Source organism: Cebus imitator, unplaced genomic scaffold (assembly GCF_001604975.1).
Source record: "Cebus imitator isolate Cc_AM_T3 unplaced genomic scaffold, Cebus_imitator-1.0 Scaffold54, whole genome shotgun sequence".
Taxonomy (NCBI): domain Eukaryota; kingdom Metazoa; phylum Chordata; class Mammalia; order Primates; family Cebidae; genus Cebus; species Cebus imitator.
Window position 1 is genome coordinate 3,080,220 of NW_016107369.1, and position 17,644 is coordinate 3,097,863.

Sequence of the window (17,644 nt, forward strand, 5' to 3'; positions counted from 1 at the left end):
GTACTGGAAGTGCCAGGACTGGACCAGGTGGTTCAGGTTGATGCACAGAGAGAGGCGGGAGAGGAGAGAGCTGCAGTCTGAACCCTAAGCATCCCAGCATTCAGACAGGGAGCAGAGCCTGCGAAGGAGCAGCCAAGGAGTGGGGGGGAAACCACTGCGGGGGTTGTCATGGAAACCAAGGAGGCGGCCATTTCCGGAAGAAGAGAAGGTCAGTGGTCACCCGTGTCAATGCTGCAGAGAATTAGCTGGGTGTGGCAGCACATGCCTGTGGTCCCAGCTATCTGGGGGGCTGAGGTGGGAGAATCCCTTGAGCCCAGGAGTTCAGGGCTGCAGTGAACAGAGATTGCACCACTGCACTCCAGCCTGCATGACGCAGTAAGACCGTGTCTCAAACAACAATAACAACAAATGCTACAGAGAGGCAAAATAAGGTGGAAACGGAAGTGGCCATTGGACTTGGCACCAAGGGGGTCACTAGTGACCTAGAGGAGAACAGTTTCCGTGGAATGGCAGGGTCAGAAACACTACTGGAATAGGCTGACAGAAGAATGTAGGAGAAGCACATGGAGACAGCAATTGCAGCTGGCTCTGAGACAGAGTGAAAGGAACACTTCTCGACTAGGAGTCCAGAGACTACCCCATGCACTAGCTCTGCAGTCTGAGTCTCAGCTTCCTCATCTGTAAAATGGGTCCAACGATCACACCTACTTCACTGGACTACAATGAGGAATCAAGTGAATGCTAAGAAAATGCTTTGATAGTTGCAAATCCCTACAAAGACACAAGATATTTCAGGGCTCTCGAATGACTTCCTTCATGTAGGAGTCACGATTCACTCCCGTCCCTCTCCTCTGCTTTAACCATCTGTCTCTCCAATCTGAAATCTGTTCCATCTGAGCCCTAGCTGACCAGAGCCTTCCCTCTCCCTCTGTCCTGCCACAGCCTCCCCCTCCCAACCCTGGCTTGGCTCTGGGGGGCTCAGTGGAATATGCAAATATCTCCCCAACCAGCTGGTGTCTGCCTCCCAGAAACACATGTTCCTAAGCCTCTCTGCCTCACCAGGGAGGGGGGACCAGAGCCTCTGCCCATGCCACAGCCCGGGGAGGACATATTACAGAGCAAGGAACAGCACAGCAAGCAGATGGGGAAGGACTGCTAGCCACGGGGGAGGAGGGCAGGAGAGGAGCAGGTGAGCGGGTGCGGGCAGGGCGGGCATGCATGAAGGGCTGGAGCGTTAGGCAGCGCCTGCACACCACAAGGCACACTGTCCACCAGGATGCGGTCATCTCTGCTGGCCCATCTTTGGAGCTTCTTATACAATTTTGAGACTCCCTCCCTCCAAAATCTATTAGGTTTGCAAAATTAACCTGCCCTATATCAAAAAATATTTATATTATAAAATACTTAAGATCTATAACAACGTGTCTAGAATAGCATGAAGGACTCTCACATTCACTGTTTAGCATACATTTCTCCCCCCACATTCAGGTAAAGGACCTTGTATGCGCCTCTCCAGGTCAGTCCCCTCCCCTCCACCCAGGGGAACCACTACCCCAAATTCAGTGTTCATCATCCCTGTATATTTCTTTTCTTTTCTTTTTCCTTTTTTGAGATGGAGTCTTGCTCTGTCTCCCAGGCTAGAGTGCAGTGGCATGATGTCGGCTCACTGCAATCTCCACCTCCTGGGTTCAAGTGATTCTCCTGCCTTAGCCTTCTGAGTAGCTGGAAGTACAGGCACCTGCCACCACGCCTGGCTAATTGTTGTATTTTAGTAGAGATGGGGTTTCACTGTGTTGGCCAAACTGGTCTCAAACTTCTGACCTCAAGTGATCCACCTGCCTCAGCCTCCCAAAGTGCTGGGATTATAGGCATGAGCCACTGCACCCAGCCCATTCCCGAATATTTATTTAGACCTTTACCATATAGGAATGTATCCTAAACAGTATGCATAATTGTCTGGCATGTTTCACGTTGCTGTATAAACTGCCACCGCATGGCTTACCTTCTTTTGCAACTTGCTTTCTTAGCTCCCTGCTGTATTTATGGGATTCAAGCGTGTTGACAGTTCACTCATTTTCACTGCCATCTTGCCCTTATTTTTCATAGAACCTCTTTCCCCAGGCAGAGAGCACTTAGCCTGTGGCCTTGACCTTCTGATCCCGCCCCCCCGGCCCTCAGCCCAGACACAGATTCCAGGGGAAATTTGGCACAAAATCTCAGGCTAACACTCATGGCTTTATACATTTTTTTTTTGGCAGCTGATGGTCACATGAAGGCCCTTGGGATCTCTGTGTGGGGAGGTCCAGTAGAAATCTTTGCTTCTGGCTGGGTGCGGTGGCTCATGCCTGTAATCCTAGCACTTTAGGAGGCTGAGGTAGGCAGATCATGAGGTCAAGAGATGGAGACCATCCTGGCCAACACGGTGAAAACCCATCTCTACTAAAAATACAAAAATTAGCCTGGCCTGGTGGCGTGCACCTGTAGTCCCAGCTACTCAGAAGGCTGAGGCAGGAAAATTGCTTGATCCCGGGAGGTGGAGGTTGCAGTGAGCTGAGATCATGCCACTGCACTCCAACATGGCGCCTGGTGACGGAGCGAGACCCTGTCTTAAAAAAAAAAAAAAAGAAAAAAGAAATCTTTGCTTCTACTCAGTAGGCATGGAAGCTAGCTAGAATAGGACTTTTAATAATAGTAATCATCAAGTTGGGTGCAGTGGTTCACGCCTGTAATCCCAGCACTTTGGGAGGCCAAGGCGGGCAGATCATGAGGTCGAGAGATAGAGACCATCCTGGCGAAAATGGTAAAACCCTGGCTCAACTCAAAATAAAAAAAATTAGTGGGTATGGTGGTGCATGCTTGTGTCCCACTACTTGGGAGGCTGAGTTAAAGAATCACTTGAACCGGGAGGCAGAGGTTGCAGTGAGCCGAGGTTGCACCCTGCACTCCAGCCAGGTGTCAGAGTGAGACTCCTTCTCAAAAAATAAAAAAATAAAAATAATGGTCATCACCATCACCATCACCATCATGGTCATTGTCACTCATACAGTACACGCTGTGCGCCAGGTGCCACTCCAAGCACTTTACGTGCATTGACCCATTTCATGCTCACACAATCCCATGGGGTAGATGCTATTATTTTCTTCATTTTCCAAGTGAGGAAACTGAGGCACAGAATGTTGAAGTGATTCACTCAAGTCAGCAGTTACACAGAGGCCAGGACGTGAACCTGCTTTCACCAAAACAGTGTAACCTCAGGCCACACCCTCGAGTTTCCCCACGGGTCCCACTTCAATCAACCAGGTAGGGGTCACCTCTGAGCCCTGGTGTTGGTGGCTCCTGCAGGCTGCAGCCTTCCAAGCCTGAGGACATGGCTAGCCTGATGCCACAGGAGCCTCATAAGAGCCTCAGGAATGGACCACAACAGAATAAAGACAAGAGGTACAAAGTCTTTCATCCCAGCCCTGGGGCAGGCTGTCGTGAGCCTGGCTTCCTGAGAGCGGTGCAGGTTGGGGTAGAGGCTGATGGGGGTTGGGTGGGGACCCGAGGGCAGCCTTGGAATGGGGCTGTTTAAATGCAATGGGTTTGACTGCTTTTTGGGGAAATAGGTGGATAGATGGGAGGGAATTGAAATTTTCAGACTGGATGGTGCCTGAAATCTCTTACACCTCTCAATTCATGTGACCCTACAGCAGACATTGGGAAATGCTTTCTGTGAAAGACCAGAAAATATATATTTAGGTATTGAGGATTCTACAATCTCTGTCATGATGGCTCAACTCTGCCGTTGTAGTATGAAAGCCCATGGGCCAAAGGTAAACCAGTGGGTGAGGCTCTGTGCCAATAAAGCTCTGTTATGAACACAGAAACGTGAATGTCATGTAATTTCACTTGTCATGAAATATGATTTTGCTTTTTATTTTTTTTCCCCAATCATTTAAAAATGTGAGCCTTTCTTAGCTCACAGGCCACATGAACATGGGCAGTGGGCCAGATTTGGCCCATGGGCTGTAGTTTGCCAGCCCCTGTTCTAGAAGGAAAGGCCTAGATGGAAAGTCTGGAAGCCCTGGGTTACAGCTCTGCCATTTTTAAACCATGTATTTGTGAGCAAGAACTGAACCTCTCTGAACCCCATTTTCTCCTCTGTACAGTGGAGATACCACCCTCTACTTCCCCTTCCTCCCACCCCAGCATGGAGGAGCTAAAATGAAAAGATTCGAGAGTCTATCCATCAGCCCTTGGCAGCCAGCAGAGGCAGTTCTCAGGAATGTTAGCAGGCCCTTGATTCCCCCCTCCCCCACAAAGCCCTTGCGAGCTGAAAAGTCCAGGACTCTGTTTATGCTGTTTTCATCCTTTGCTGCAGTGCTCCCTCCTCTGTCCCCATCCCGGGGTTACCTCTGCTCCCCAGAGTCCATCCACTGACGGTCTAAGCCATCCACCTACAAGAGCCCAGGAGTAGTGTGGCCATCAGCCACGGGGGATCCTGAGCCCACAGGCCTTGCCCTGAAAGGGCTGTGTGCCCCATGCCAAGGCCTTAGGCAGGGAAGAAGTCACGCTGTGCACACCAGACATCCAGACCTTGAACAGCTCTTCATTCATGCCACCTTTCTATAGTTCTTTGTTCAGAAATATTACTGACTGGATGGTTCCCAGATTCCAGGTTGCTGCTTGTCAGGATTCTGGCTTCTGCAAGGACTGAGAGCCCCCCAGTGTCACCAAGGCAGGACGCTTTTTCTAATCAATGGCGAAAGGGGAAGAGGCTTAAGAATGGAAGGAAGGGATGGAAGTTGGGCATCACAGGGCTGTGAGCACCCCCATGACCAGAGCCTGGTGGTGGGCAGCCCTGGGCCTTGGAGAAAGAGCCACGGGTAAAGACTAGTATGCGAGTTCCCTTCCTGGGGTCATCCGGTCTCTGGCCCCACCAGGAAGGGAAGCAGCTCGGGCTCCACTCTTTGGTGCATTTTAAGCACATGTTATGCATGTTCGAGCAAGAGAGGGAAGGGGCCTGCAGGGCAAATGGCACCCCAGGCCAGCGTCTCCTGCATCTCGTCCTCTGTACTAGTTTGCTAGGGCTGCCCTCACAAAGCGCCAAAGATGGGTCCCTTAAACAACAGAAATGTATTTTCTCACAATTCTGGAGGCTAGAGGTCCAAGATCAAGGTGTTGACAGGGCTGGTTTCTCCTGAGGCCTCTCTTGGCTTGCAGATGGCCCCCTTCTCGCCGTGTCCTCACACGGTCTTTCCTCTGCGTACACGTACCCCTCGTGTCTCTTTGGGTATGTGAATTCCCTCTTCTTATAAGGACATCAGTCAGATTGGATGAGGGCCCATCTCCATGACCACATTTTAACTTAATTACCTCTTTAAAGGCCCTGTGTCCAAATATAGTCACAATCTGGGGAATGGGGGTTAGAGGGTCAACAATATGAATTATGAGGGGGCCTGTAACACCATCTCTCGACCTCCAAGACAGCCCCCACTCCATGATGAGGTGTCGGCATGGGGGAGCCACTGAGATCTCAGTTCCGTGGGGTCTTGCAGACAGAAAGGGGCAGCATCATAAGGGAAGGGGTGGGAATGTTTTGGGGGGCTGAGAGAGTGTGGTTCTAGGTGTGCTGAGTGTAGGGGGTGGCAGAAAGTGAGGGTGTGTCTATGTAAAAGTGGCATACTTCTTAAGGACCCAAACATGAGTACTCATGATTCTGGGGAATAGCAGGCGGCAGGGCTCCCACGGAGCACCTGTGAAAGCACACACACCCACAGCCTGGGAGCTGCAGCAACACCCTGCAGGGCAGCCCCCTCCGCCCTCGCTCTATGGCTGGCATTACTAAGTAGTGACAGTATTCCAAGCTCTTGATCCAAAGAGTCTCTCTGCAGCAGGTCTGCAGTCATGGCATCTATCTCCTCGGCTCCCGCCACCTCACTGCAGTCACCCTCAGCTCCCATGGGGTATGTGCGTGGAGCCGAGCAGCAGGTGTGCAGAGCACGAGTTGGGAGGGGGGTGACGGCCCAGCATGAAGGTTTCTCACGTCACCTTCCTCTCAGCAAGCAACTTGGCCCACCCGAACCCGCACCCCCTCTCCTGCCCCTGCCATGCAAGAGAACTTTCTCCAACTTGTGTGCTTCCCCCCTCTACCCGCCCATGCCCGCCCCTGGGATGTTCCTTATTCCCTCCCCGGCAGACCCAGGGAGGGTGCGGGCAGGCTGGGAGCTGGCTCACATGCCGCCTCTCCCTTTATGCGTACCTCCTGGTATGATTATTAAACGCAAATTACAAAAGACGTGACCCAACCGATCTTTATTTCTTCTTTCAACAAGTGTTGCCTGCAGGGCCCTGATTCCAAATTCCGTTTCAATTATCTTGGCCATTTTAGACACAAAGCGGCTGGTGTTTGTAATTACCAGCGAGGAAGAAGGCAGAGAGAGGAAGTCCAGCAGACCCAGCTCAGGCTGCTTTCCTCTCTGGTCTGAACTTTCATTGGCAGTGATTAAAGGCCCCCAAAGCAAAAGATGAGACACTCAAACATGCCCATTACCATGTTACCAGATGCCCATGGGGATGAGGTTACAGACTCACAAACTCTGGGCTCTACATTTCCCAAAACACAAGTCCCTGGGGCTCCCCTGGTGACAGAATGAGCTAGACAAGCCCCCTGCCCCTCTGCTTCTCCAAGGTGGGGGTACCATGGCTGTTCCCAGAGAGGCAAAAAAGCAAGAGCATGGACTTTTCCACTTCCGATTACTCGTTCTGGGGAGAAGGAGCTGCGAGTGTCTTCCCCCTTGTCCACGGGCTGTGGGGGCACAGCAGGAGCAGCTTCACGAAGTAGAGAAGGAAACCAACATCACGAGCATCTGGAGCATGGAGCTGACATCTTGCTTCCCATTGTGCCCAGCCTGCTGCCACCTGCACAGGGTAAGGGATGAAAAGTCCAGATTTGGCTGGACGAGGTGGCTCACTCCTGTAATCCCAGCACTTTGGGAGGCTGAGGTGGTAGATTGCTTGAGTTCAGGAGTTCAAGGCCAGCCTGACCAATATGGTGAAACCCTGTCTCTACTAAAAATACAAAAATTAGCTGGCACAGTGGCACATGCCTGTAGTCCCAGCTACTCTGGAGGCTGGGGCAGAAGAATTGCTTGAACCCAGGAGGTAGAGGTTGCAATGAGCTGAGATCACACCACTGCACTCCAGACTGGGTGAGAGACCTACACTCCATCTCGAAAAGAAAAAAAAGAGAAAAGCCCAGAGGTTAGAGTCTGGGAGCTCTGCTCTAGACTCAGCCTGACACTTACTAGTCAGATGACCTTGGTAAGTTACGTGACCTTGTTAAACCTTCCTCAGGGTTGTCATCTGTGACAGAGGAATAGTCATGGTGCCTACACCTCGCAGGCTGCCATAAGGATTAAATCACATTTACTGTGGAACCTCAGCACGGCGCCTGGCACATGGTGGTGTGCAGGAAATGCTAGCTGCTAGAGTTATGGTCTGATCAATGAAGATGTCCCAGCTGCTCCAGCCAAAGCCACAGATGCCCCTTGCCTCCCTCCCAGATGCCAGGACCCTGGGAGAGGCCTTGAGGGCTGGCCAAATGTTAGGTCTAATGTCCGTTGCTGGCCCCCTCATCCCCATGGAGGGGCTGCTGAGCACGCCCCCGGCCATGCCGGGCCAAAGGGAGGGGCGATTTATAGCCTCACTTAGTGAGGGCCGGGCAAGCCATTTGTCACGCCGAGCCCGGGCACCTTGTTCTACCTGTGTTGAGTGTGTTTTATTGGTGTTGAGCAGAGTGAGGCCAGAGCGGAGTCAGGGATAGGAAACCCACTCAAGTGAAAAATGAGGAAAGCCAAATGGGATAGAGAAGAGTGAAAGGGGTAGCGCCGGCAGGGAAGGAGGTGAAGGGGCGGATTGTAAAACACAGGACAAATGTGTGCAGCAGCCCTGGGGTTACCTGGAAGAGGGGCTGGCGGCTGCTGCACCTGCCAGGCTCTGTCCCTGCGCCCCGCTGAGGGCTCCTGGAGGCTCGTGCAGCTGTGCTGGCAGGTAGGTTGGAAAGTGTCCAGAGAGACCAGGGGAGCCCTGGTTGCTCCACGTAGTGGGGTCAAAAGAAAAAGCATTTTAAAAAGAAAAGCAAACCCACTCCTGCCCTTCTGCTACCCTTATCTTCTTCCTCTTTTTCTCTCTCTCCCCGGCTTACGCCGGAGCAAGGACGCCAGAGGGGATCTGCTGTGATTTCACAGCTTCCCTCATCATCCCTCAGTGCAGAAGTTTCAGGTCTACACTCAGAGAACAAGACTGTAGCGAGGCAGATTTAGAGATCTCCTTATTACGAACAAGAAAAGAGAGAGAAGGGGGAGAAGCCGAGGAAGAGAGAGAGAGAAAGGGAGAGAGAGAGGCAGAAAGATAGACGCTAGGCTTTGTGCCAGCAACAAGCCACTAAAGGTGCATTTTTAATTACATTTATACAAAATGTGTCAGTTTTATCTCTAGGTTTCAAACCTGACTCTTTTCTATCAAAGAGAGGTATTGATCTCCATTGCCCTGGAGCTACCTGACTGAATTAAACAGAATAAATAGGAGGAGGAGGCCTGAAAGGGCTCAGAAACAACTGCAGAGAGGCAAAATCTAATGGCTGTGCAGTCATTTGCTGCAATTAAAAAACAAAACCATTTAGAGGGCCCGTTAACACCTTGGAGTCAGAAAACTCTCTTGAAAAAAAAAAAAAAGGCTCCAAACAGCTCCCAGGCAAAACATTTTAATTGCTATAAATCCTTCCATCTTTGGCTGGCACTTGGGTATCTGTGCATTTTCCTGCAGCACCCAGGTGCACACGCACACAGCTCCCATCCCTCGGCGCCCCCATCCCACGGCGCCCCCATCCGGGTCAGCCCAGAGCTCTCTGGTCCTTTGTACCAACACCCAGCTGAGGCAGCATCTCCCAGCTCCAGACACATGCTCGGGCCTAATGGGCTGGTTTTCTCACTCCCTAGGCAAGTTACTGTGCTCCTGTCTGCCTCCGTTTTCTCATCTGCAGAAGGGGGACAATAATACACACTTCATAGGGTTTTTGCAAGGATGAAGTGCTCTATTAAAGGGCTTTGTACAGTGTCTGGAACAGAGTAAGTGTGCAGTAAATGGTAGTTGAAAGAACTAAATTTCCATTCACAGAGTCTGATTCTGTTCTCTGGAAGGTAGTTGAGTTTGTGTGAATGATGACCATAGTACCTCTCCCTGGATGGCGCCAGCAACTTCTCCGAGGATTTTACCTATTATGTTTTCAGATTTGCAGCACTTCCGCCATAAGACTCTGAGTGATGACTTTTGGGCCCCATGACTTTCCATTTTGTCTCTTATGACATCAGAAATGGACATGCCAATGACACAAGAGATGGCAGAGTGATGGGCAGCCTGCTAAGGTGGCGGTCTGTTCTGCTGTTGCCTGAATCTCAGCCAGGGCAGACACCTGTACTTAGAAGGGCCCTGTGCTTGGCTTAACACCCTGCTGCCTATGACTTCAAATTCTTAATCATTTTTGAACAAAGAGCCTTGCATTTTCATTTTTCACTGGGCCGGGCAGATTACGTAGCTTGTGCCAACCTCAGTGTATCCCTGCCTCACGCCCTTGGCCTCCCTTGGCACTTATCTCTGTCAGGCACCACCATATTTCCAGTCGCTCAAAACCGTGGAGGCATCTTGACTTTCTTTCACTGCTCCTGGCCTCGCTGAGACCAAGTTGTCTATCAAAACCACATGTGGAATCCATATTCCTCCCTTCCCTTTCTAGTCCTGAGCACCCCCGGCTCAGTCCGTAAAGACCGCCGTCAGTTTCCTCTTCCGAGGTCTCTTTTTTTTTTTTTTTTTGAGACAGAGTCTTGCTCAGTCACCAGGTCACCAGGCTACCAGGCTGGAGTGCAGTGGCACGATGTTGGCTCACTGCAACCTCTGCCCCTGGGGTTCAAGCCATTCTCCCGCCTCAGTCTCCCAAGTAACTGGGATTACAGGCACATACCACCACACCCAGCTAATTTTTGTATTTTTAGTAAAGACGAGGTTTCGCCATGTTGGCCAGGATGGTCTCCATCTATTGACCTCATGATCCTCCTGCCTTGGCCTCCCAAAGTGCTGGTATTATAGGTGTGAGCCACCGCACCTGGCTTAGGTCTCTTCTTTAATCCATTTGGAGCAATACCCGCTTTGGCCTGGCCAGTGTCCATCACTAGGCCAAGGTCGGTCCACAAACGCAGTGACAATGTGGTCGTTACACCGGCTGCGCAGCCCAGCTGGGTATTTATCAGTAATATAGATTCATGGCCACTCCCAGACGGACCTACTGAATTGAAGCACTGAGGGTGAGGCCCAGCCATCTGGGTTTTCATAGGCCCTCCCAGTGATTCTGGAACTTACTGAGGTTTGAGAAGCATTGCTTTTCAATGGATACTGGCTGTCAGCCACTCCTGGCTCCCCAAGCCTCTGGACCCAATGTGGCTGCTCCTGGGACCCCTGCCCACTCCCTCATGCCCCTCTGGGGAGGTGGCCATCACTCCTCTGCCTATCAGGAAAGCTGATCAGTCCCATCTCCACATGGGCTGCAGTGGACTGACCAGTGCTGCTTAATTAAATAGGGAAAAGATCAGGTCAATGCCAGATAAGCAGGCAGGATTAAAACAGGCAGAAAGAATGGACAAGGGGGAGCTGTCAGCACCCTGGCCTGTCTGGAGTGATTATTAATAATGATAAGCAGGAGAATGGGAATAATAAAGGAATAATGAGCTGGTTCTGAAAGTGACAGGAGATGAAATCTGATAAAGAGCTGAGCCCTGGGTGCCTGCTGCCTGGGGCACAGCAGGAAACTGTGGGAGAGGCTCTGACCAGGCAGAGGAAAGGGCCCTCTTCTTTCAGGGAGGCCAAAGACCCAGGGGGCCTATTTAACCAGGGCATCAATGAACCTACATTCACTCTCTTTTCTCCAGAAGACCAGGGGCCTCTCAGTCCCAACAGGTACATGAAAATCACCTGTGTGCATCTGTGTTCAAAATGCAGATTCCCAGGCTCCACCCCAGAGATTCTAATTCCCCAGAGTGGAAGACAGGCATCTATCTGCCTTTCATAAGCTCCCCTTAGGGGATCTGGTGCAGGTGGTCTGTAAACTGCTTTGAGAAACACTGATCTCATGCCAGGGAGGGTATTCGACCTGGAACACAGGCGTATTTCATGTCCAGATCATTCAGAAAGTACATGTGGCAGCAGCTGCCAAAGGACAGACACTAGGAGGGTGGGGAGGGGTGAACCTGTGCCTCCTAGGCGAGCTCTACAAAGGAGGGCAAAAGTGCCACCTGCACGCAGGGAGGAGGCGTGCACTAGAACTGGCCTTGCTTGTCAAGCCCTGGTCACCTGGCACGGGCGCTGAGACGTGACCATTGCCATCTCCTTTGACCAGTGGTCACAAACTCAAAATGTCCACAGAAGCCGCAGGAAGAGGACAGGCAGACACTGGGGGAGCTGGAGAGGCAGACTAAGCCCTGTCCCAGGGTCTCCAGTCAATGCCGTGAGGGAAAGTAGGCTCGGCATTGGCAGAGCTTTCAATCTAGCAGAGGCCTTGTTTTTACTGTGAGCCAGCAGTCTGCAACCTCTCTGCCTTAGACAAAAGTTCTCGAATGGGGTAGGGCTTTGGGAAGACACTTATGTAAAATGTATAGGCTCAGGTAGGTCTTCGGTGCCCTAACCCAGTAGGTCGGGAGGCCCAGGAAACTGTGTGTTTAATAAGCCCTGTGGGTGCTTTGGATGCAGGTGGACCAGGGCCAAGTGGCTGCCTCTGAGAAACCATTCCTGGCAGGTGCTGCCATTTTGCCTGTAGACACAAGGGAAACACCTTAGCAGCCCACTTAAAGGTGGTCAGGAAGAAAACCTGATGTCCTCGGCGCAAGGTGGGTCTCCCTGGGTTCAGTACTCCCATTATGCCGAGTCAATGGGCAGAGCTTCCAAGGGGCAGAGCCACCCAGTGTTGACCATGGACATGTGTTCCTTACTGAGGGAGACCCCAGAGGAGGGATAGAGCTTTGCTACACGTCAAGTGAGGAAGAGGATCCAGCAGATCACTGACAGAAACACAAAACAGGGATGGACACTGTTCACCTCATCTGGTGCTATGAGGATGGAATGAGAAAGTCGTGGGCTTAAGCCTCAGTTTCTCTTCTCTCTAAAATGGGCGTGATTGCAGTACCCACCTCATGATTGAGAAGACTGAGTGGGATAATGTACAGAAAGCATTTTGCGCATTGCCTGGCAATTACTGTTATTATTGGAGGTCAGTAACATGAACAAAGACACAGCTAACGAGGGCACTGCGGGGACTTTACTCAGCCTTCACCACACGCAAAGCCATCTAGGTGAATAGCACCTAAACAGTGCCTGGCGACAGAACACTTCCAATACGCATTAAAAACAAATGTTCAAAGGGCCCTCAGGAGATACCAACCCTGATTTGCCCTGTAAATTCAAATTGACACCCCGCCCCAAACATAGACTAGCCTAGTTCTTCAAGCTGGGCCTTCTTGCTGTACCATGGTCCACTGCGTCCTCCCCAGAAGGCCTAACACCTCTGGCTCCCCCTCACCCCGCCCCCCGCCACCATTGCCCTGGAAAAACCATCCCAGAGAACGAGTGCTCCCTCTGCCATTTTCTTACCCAGCAGGTCATTAGGAAAGAGTCAAACAGCCGCATGTCCTTCCAGGGTGCTGAAAGGCTAGCTCTAAGCCTGCACAGCATACCAGCCTGGGGTCTCGGCTGAGGGCCACTGCCTGAGCGGGCACTGGAGGCCCCTGGGCCTGCTGACCTAGCTCTCAGGGGCTCAGGGGATGCTGCAGTCTGGCAGAAAGAATTTAGGAGGTGAACCAGTGCTGGGTTGAAGCAAGATCCCTGCCAGGCTGTCATGAGGAGGCAGGATCCCTGGTGGAAGAAGCAGGCTCAGTCTGAACGATCGTCCCTGGTGGGGGCTAACGAGGAAACTGTATTATGGATGGAGAATCTATGGTATCAGGTGCACCACTGAAAAGAACGAGGATAGCGGCACCAGCGGGAAAGTTCTGTAAGGTGTGCTGGTAAGAGGAAAAAGCAGGATGCAGGCCAGACTTGCAGAATGGCACCAATTACACAAAGCGCAGCTCTGGGTCTCGGTTTGTCCACCTATGTGTACATCAGAGCCCTGAATGATCTGGACGGGCTCACCCTGCTCACTTCTGGGGAGGGCTGTCTAATGGGTGGGGGCAGAGCAGAGCTAAATTGGATTTTTAATACATTCAAATAGATAGCTTTAAATTTAGTGAATATGCATTAATTGTTGAAATAAAGATGATTTTTAAAAAATAGGATTGTGTGACCTTTTAAAGAGGTATATATTTTTTAAAAGATCTTGCATCAAAAGTTCTTACATCCTCCAGGTCAAAAATATGATTGCAATTCAAAAGATGGCACATCCACTCTCTCAAGGCAACGCACTTTTTAAACAGCCCTGGGTCCTCAAGGTTCCTTGTGTCCTCCTTACTCTGAGCGCAACAAACCTTCACTTCCACAAGAATGTCAAAAACAGCTCCCAAATGCCGTGTTTTACTCCAAATTAGACCATCTGCTCTCTCCAATAGTCAAATCTGCTAGATTTTCCTTTCCAAATGTAATCATGGAAAACTGAAGATGAAATTGAAAGGCTAGCTGAGCCTGCATGGCGCCCTGGCCTGAGGTCTTGCCTGAGGGGCACTCCTTGAGGGGGCATTGGAGGCCCCTCTGCCTCCTGACCTAGCTCTCAGGGGGTTGGGGGATGCCACAAAATGCCAGAGACACTAGGGGACAAACAGGAGCTCCCCAGCTCACCCAACTGAGATGGTGAGGGCTGATGGGGGGAAAATCTTTTTAGTCTGATTCATTGGTGTATAATTCACATACAATAAAAATCATCCCTTTTTGGCTGTGCGTGAAAAAGTAATCCCAGTAGTTTGGGAGGCCAAGGTGGGTGGATCACTTGAGGCCAGGAGTTTGAGACCAGCCTGGCCAACATGTCGAAACCCCGTCTCTACTAAAAATACAAAAATTAGCCAGGTGTGGTCATGCACACACCTGTAATCTCAGCTATTTGGGAGGCTGAGGCAGGAGGAACCCAGAAGCTGGAGGTTGCAGTGAGCCGAGATCATGCCATTGCACTTCAGCCCAGGTAACAGAGCAAGACTCTGTCTCAACAAAAATAAACAAAAAGCATTGTTTTTTAAAGCATAAGGCTTGATGAGCTTTTCAAATACAACAAATGGACATATGACTGCCACCTAATCAAGATATGGAACATTTCTGCTCTCCAGTCCCTGACCCTCAGCAACTTCCTCTCCTGTTCCTTTGAAGTCAATTGCTGCCCTGCCCCACTCCCCCAGGTTGGTTAATTTCTATTCCCTAAAGAGCTAAATAATTTTTTCCTTCTTTGCTTATTTCTCCTACTAAGTGCCATCTCTCCCATCTACGTAGCCTCAATCTCCACCCAGAGAGGCACCTTCTTGTTCAACCTGTGTTCTACTGCCTTTGTCCTTAAAACTGCAAGACCACTTTGGAGGGCCTTGCGCCTTAGGGATGATGAGGAGCCGTCCTTCATCTCCTGTCAGACACCCACAAAACTTCACAAACCCCACAGTAGCCTCTGCTCTGCCATCAGAGAATGCCCCACCCCATTCTGCCATATCAGAGCGGCGGCTTTCTTCCCGGCGCCTGCCCCAGTGAGGTCTGGGGTGCAATTGCTTCTACATTTCTTCTCCCACATCCAGAGGTGACCCCCAGATCCTGAGAGGCAACAGGTGTCACTCTAGAAGGCAGGTACCTCCTGTCTCCTGGCAGGCCTGGTATGTCCCGATATCCCTTGTTCTCTGCCCATAAAGCACCAACAGAGGCTATCTGTGCCCTGCCTCAGCAAGAAGACACCAAGTTGGTTTCTACTCCTGCTGAAAGGAGACCCAAACTCTTACCGAGTGTCCCCGAGGGGCTTCCAGCTCCTCCTTTCCAGGCCTCCTCAGTTGGATTGGATTGCACATTGGCACTTACCTGAATGAGAGAGGGATTCACTACCTGGCCCGCCAGTGGGGATCCCCGACCTGAATCTCAGCCACACCCAGCCAAGCCACTGGGGTTCATGAGCCATCTGGCTTTGAAGGTGAGCCCGCTCCCTGTCCCCTTCCCAGGCCGTGTCCTCTCAGCCCTGGCCAGGAGTCACTGCCCCTGCAGTCTAGCTGGGCCACCACCAGCCCACAGTTTGGCTCAGCTGGGAAGCAGACACCAACACGGAGTTGGAAGTGCAGGAGATTGATGGAGGGTGATTCCTGGGAAAGATCAAGGGGGAGGGGCAGCAGGGGGAGCAGTAAAAGCCTTCAGGTGATGAGGGTGTGGGAAGTAGAAAAGTTCCTTTTTAAAGTTTCCTTTCTTGTTAAAGAATAAGTGTGTTAATAACTTTGTTAAGCCCTATCCTATGTAGCTGTTAGACATGCCATGGTTACAGGCACGTAGTACAGTCTATGTCCTTGAACTTTAAACAAGATACCTGTGCTGGATGTGCCCACAGGCATGTCCCAGCTCTCCATGGCTTTTACCTGTTTAGAAAAGTTTTAAGTTGTTAGTCAATTGGGTTTTAGTTTAGATGGTGAGGTCTGGCTCCAGCCAACGGAGATTAGACACAGCAGTCAGGACGACCCCAAACACATAAAAGATAAATTTGTGTGTTTTCCTTTGTTCATTGCGCTCTCGTGGCAAGATGGCTAGTGAGGGTACCCTTCCTGCAGTCCAGGAAGTAAAAATTGCATTGCTGAAAGATCCTTTGTCTCAGTGCTAATTTTTCTTTGTGGCATCGAGCATCTATTTCCAACACCTATTTCCAACACAGGGTCTGAGGCCTGAGAAAGGGGAGAGGGCAAGAAGGAGGACTGGAGGGCAAGTGTCTCAGACAGTAGCACAGGTCGGAGAAAGTTCCGGCCTCCCAGTGGGGAGCGAGGTGCAAAAATTGCAGCAGAAAGTCCTGTGCTGGTTGGAAACGGTGAGCCCTTGCGCCACCACCATGGTTAGTCACAGGCTGGGAAGCACATAGTCTCAGCCAGGACACTGAGGCAGAGCCTGAACATGCCACCACTGGAGGTCAGCCCCTAACCTCACTCCTTGCCACGTTCTCTCTTGAAGGCTGAGGTGATCCGAGGGGTGCCCCAGAGCGGCCTGTGTAGAGATGCTGCTGGCTGCTGGGTGGCCCCCGGGCCTCTTTATAATGCCTACACTGGTGGAGGCCAGAGAAGGAAGAAGGCAAACTTCCCACCTTTCCCTGTGACTGCTGAGCACAGAACAGACACCATCCATGTTGGGCACCTGGCAGAGGGTCCCGTTTCTGGCCCTGGAAATATCCTAGGACTCTGCTTCAACTCTTGTCAGATGTGTTCCAGACACAGAGTTAGGTAGATCAGAGAAGGAGAGCCTGTGCTCGGTAAACTGGACCTCCTCCACAGCTTTCGTGATGTGAGGTGAGATGGCAGGCAAGGGTCCTGGTTACTGACAAAGGATGCTGGCTTTCGTTAGTAAAGGCTCCAGGCTCAGGAACATGACTTTGGTTGGATAAGTGTCCTTGGGGGACAGAATCCTTACTAGCAAAATGAGAAGGTTGGGCAGGGGTCTTAAAGCCAATGCCTGCAGTGGCCCGGCAGGAATGTGTCCCCGGAAGTGGGTGGGCTGTGCAGGTCCTGCTCATTAAAAGCTGTTGTTTCTCTATCCAATCAACAGCTGCTGTAAGAGCCGCAGCTCCAGAGTGGCCAGATCCTCCCAATTTCTTTTTTTTTCTTTTTTTGGAGACAGAGTCTCGCTCTGTCACCCAGGCTGGAGTGCAGTGGCGAGATCTCAGCTCACTGCAACCTCTGCCTCCCAAGTTCAAGCAATTCTCCTGCCTCAGCCTCCCAAGTAGCTGGGACTACAGCCACGTGCCACCATACCCGGCTACTTTTTTGTATTTTTAGTAGAGACGGGGTTTCACTGTGTTAGCCAGGATGGTCTCTATCTCCTGACCTCATGATCCGCCCGCCTGGGCTTCCCAAAGTGCTGGGATTATAGGCGTGAGCCACCGGGCCTTGCTGATCCTCCCATGTTCTAAGAGAAGCTGGAAGCTGCAATTAATTTTCTAGATAGAAATAAGCAGCTGAACTTTGGGAGCATGCAGTTATTTTCCAAGAGAAGCCGGAAGTCTAAGCCTTTCAGTTTTAAATGTTGATAATTAACAAAACAATTAAAAACAGCGCATAAGCCAAACCCAACATATCCTGTGAGTCAATATCAGCCTATGGCCTCCAGTTTGTGACCTTGGGGTAGATGCCCACTCAGGTCCGGTCGGGGCCTAATGCCCTGTGATTTATGGTCAGGTATAACAAGTGACACTGCCTGCCCATTCGGTGTGATCAGAACTAGTCTTCATTGCGTGCTTACTTTCTGCCAGACACTTAACAGGCATCAGCTCATTTAATCATCATAGCAGCCTATGAGACAGGAATGATTTTCAACGTCACTCCACAGATGAGAAAACTGAGTCTCAAGGAGTTATGAGAGGGTGCCCAAGGTCGTACAGCTGCGATGTGGAAGAGCAGAGATGTGAACCTGGCATCATCCACAT

At 51.1% G+C, this 17,644-nt stretch overlaps 1 long non-coding RNA gene across 1 annotated transcript; it reads left to right on the plus strand.

Annotated features, from left to right (window-relative positions):
* Nucleotides 1–944: 944 nt before the first annotated feature.
* Nucleotides 945–16,805, plus strand: LOC119471270. The gene is made up of 3 exons (XR_005200307.1): nt 945–1,189; nt 14,468–15,166; nt 16,180–16,805. It is a non-coding gene; the product is annotated as an uncharacterized LOC119471270 (long non-coding RNA).
* Nucleotides 16,806–17,644: the final 839 nt, after the last annotated feature.